Source organism: Physella acuta, unplaced genomic scaffold, assembly GCF_028476545.2.
Source record: "Physella acuta isolate Inbredline_101_S28 unplaced genomic scaffold, ASM2847654v3 ptg001521l, whole genome shotgun sequence".
Classification (NCBI taxonomy): domain Eukaryota; kingdom Metazoa; phylum Mollusca; class Gastropoda; family Physidae; genus Physella; species Physella acuta.
In genome coordinates, this window is record NW_026733036.1 from 162,025 (window position 1) to 165,050 (window position 3,026).

General features: G+C 38.3%; 1 non-coding gene across 1 annotated transcript; it reads left to right on the forward strand.

The window, feature by feature from the left end:
* The first annotated feature begins 326 nt into the window (after positions 1-326).
* Positions 327-428, forward strand: LOC131928579 (U6 spliceosomal RNA). Its single transcript, XR_009383806.1, has one exon. It is a non-coding gene; the product is annotated as a U6 spliceosomal RNA (small nuclear RNA).
* Positions 429-3,026: the final 2,598 nt, after the last annotated feature.

Genomic DNA, 3,026 nt, shown 5'->3' on the forward strand with positions numbered 1-3,026 from the left:
GGTTTTGCCAATGTACATAATGAATATTTACATGATGTCGGGTATATGATTATAAAAAAATTGGAAAAGATGACAGTAAAAGGGGTGAAGGTCAAATGAAAGTGTCAGAAGTGTGTGTGGGGAGTGGAAAGGAGATCTTTTTTCAGAGAGGGTCAATGGGACAGTGAAGCATTTTCTATGTAGGGAAACAACTTAAGTTGACTAGTTGAAAGAGTGTTTATTTATGTACTGGTCGCATTGAGTTTTCAAAAGGTTACTGTGTGAAAAATGAGGGGAAAGAAACACGATTTAGAACTTTAAATAAGTTTTTCATGTTTTGTATGGTGGGGCATCACGCAGTACATATAATAAAATTGGAACGATACAGAGAAGATTAGCATGGCCCTCGCGCAGATAACACGCAGAATCGTGAAGCGTTTCCAAATTTTTTTTATCAAATAAAAAATAATTTTAATCGTGCTGGATAGTACTTCTCAACCTTTATTAAGAGGAGCTTTCAGTTATTAAATAATTACTTATTTAAATAATTTAAAAGTTACCAGATTAGTAGAATCAAATGTTTATTTCACATTTTAAAAAATAGTAAAAATTTCACAATGATCTATACAAGGTTTATAATGTTTACTGGTATTCTGATAAAGGTTTAATCGTTTTAATATTATCTTACGAAACAACGTCCTTTTAGATATTTTAAACACGGATAAAGGTTGTCTCCCTTATTAACTTTGATATTACAAAATAAAATGTAGCAAACATTTGACGTAAAACAATTTCATTTTTGACATTCAAATAGTTTAATCTTTTAAAACATTGACATATTTATTATTTCTTAAGTTATTATTTCTTAATTATCTACTCACATGTACCTTCATGTACCTATACGTACACACATTTGTCTGCCCACATTTATTCACATCTTCTTTTTTGTCCAGAACGTGAGTTGTTTGCAAACCTGTAATAACAGCAACATTGAATAAATACAAGACCATACACGTACACGTACACGTACACGTACACGTACACGTACACGTACACGTACACGTACACGTACACGTACACGTACACGTACACGTACACGTACACGTACACGTACACGTACACGTACACGTACACGTACACGTACACGTACACGTACACGTACACGTACACGTACACGTACACGTACACTTCCAAATGTCAATCTGAAGAAAAGCATAAAACACCAACCCTTTATCAAACATCCTATCTAATCTACAATATTGGTCGCCTTTTAAAAACTAGTTTGTTTCTTATTTATTGTATTACTTCTGTTCGTCTTGTCTTAATATGGTGTGGTACAGGCGCCAAATTAAGTACTAATAACCAGAGAGGTGACGGAATGGTTTATAAGGGATTAATGCAACTCTTACATTTTAAGTAACTGCCGATTTAGTCCAACTTAAAACGTATTTATAACACTCACATGCACCACACAAGATGTGCATAAACTTTACCAACTGCCGATTTCATACGTTTTATACTTTATAACAATCCATTGGCACTAACCACATCATATCTATGTAGTTTTGGTACGTTGTATTATTATCCATGATGATATAAAATATGTGGTCGAATGGTAGAGCGCACGACCGCTAGCACAAAGGTTTGGAGTTCGGATCTTAGTCCGGACTCGGGACTGCTGTACGTCCCTGAGTCCACCCAGCTTTGATGGGTACCTGACCCACGTAAATGCGGCTGGACACAGTAGTGACCAGATCAATCCTTCATATGCCGAGGTCAAGAGACGTGAACTCTACTTCATCTGCTCTAGGTTTGAAACGGGAACTTTGTCTTGTATTCTATATTACACTATTGAAAGATCTCATCTTATCAATTTATTATTACCCCCGCTGCGTGTTTTCCATTATAATATTAGTATGGGCAGAAGAAACTATATAAAAAAACAATTTATTTTTTAACATTTTTTGTAGATTTACGCTAAGTACTTGTCACGCGAAGGGCAGGACGGTGTGTCTGTTTTGTCAGTAGCTTATGAGGGTTTGTGGGGAACAGTGTTTCTTCCAGACTTTTTTCTCCGGGGGGCACTTGAAATTTTCGGGGGGGGGGGGGGGGGGGGGGGGGGGGGGGGGCGGGTAGACTTTCTTCGGGGTAGGGGGGCAGATGAGGCTCGAGGGCTGGGGACAGCTGCTCTTCTAGGAGAGACAACTCCAAAAATCACAAAACTGCTGCCTTATAGTTTGTTAATGGTTCATCAAAGGTTATTGAAGCAAATAAAAAAAAGAAAAGCAGGCTGAAATCGGAATCAACCGTTTATACACCGCGTAACAAGTTGACACGTAATACTTAATTGTATCAGAGAGAAATTCATTTCACCCCCCCCCCCCTAAAGTGCCACTGCTTCCGTACAAATAAAAGCTTTGAACTTACTACATTTTCTTTTAAAGCGTTTTTATCTAAACTAATTCATGTGAACATTTTCTCAATTAGCCAATAAAAAATGTGTTAACAAGGTCGCCATAACGCCATAACTACCAGATGCTTACCCCCCCCCCCCCCCCCCAAATAAACTACCACGAATTACACGTGCGATGATAGAAATAAGGTGTATCAATTTCCAGGGCAGATAACCTCAGCATTTCTCGACTGATAAGGGGAGGGAAGCAGATGTTGAACGAACCACTGCTTCTTTATTTTTTTTATATATTTTTTTTCTCTTTTCCACCTTGTCTCGTACTTTAACTTATTTTATATCTTCCACATGCAGGGGCCGTAAGCCGATTTTATTTATTCTCCCCCCTTGCGCAGGGGACGTTACCCGACAAGTTAATGGATACTGAGACCCGAATAGGAGCAGCCACTGGTAGTTTTCCCAAGCTGATACCGTAAGGTGGGCCAAACGGAATGTCTAAATCCCGGAACAAATATAAAAAAATAAAAACACCATAAAAAACTAGATATGATATTTCTTGGCGCCTGGCCACGGTAGGGGTGTGATCATAGGTGGAGAAATCATAGTGATAATTCTAGTGGGTGGGGGGGGGGGGTTG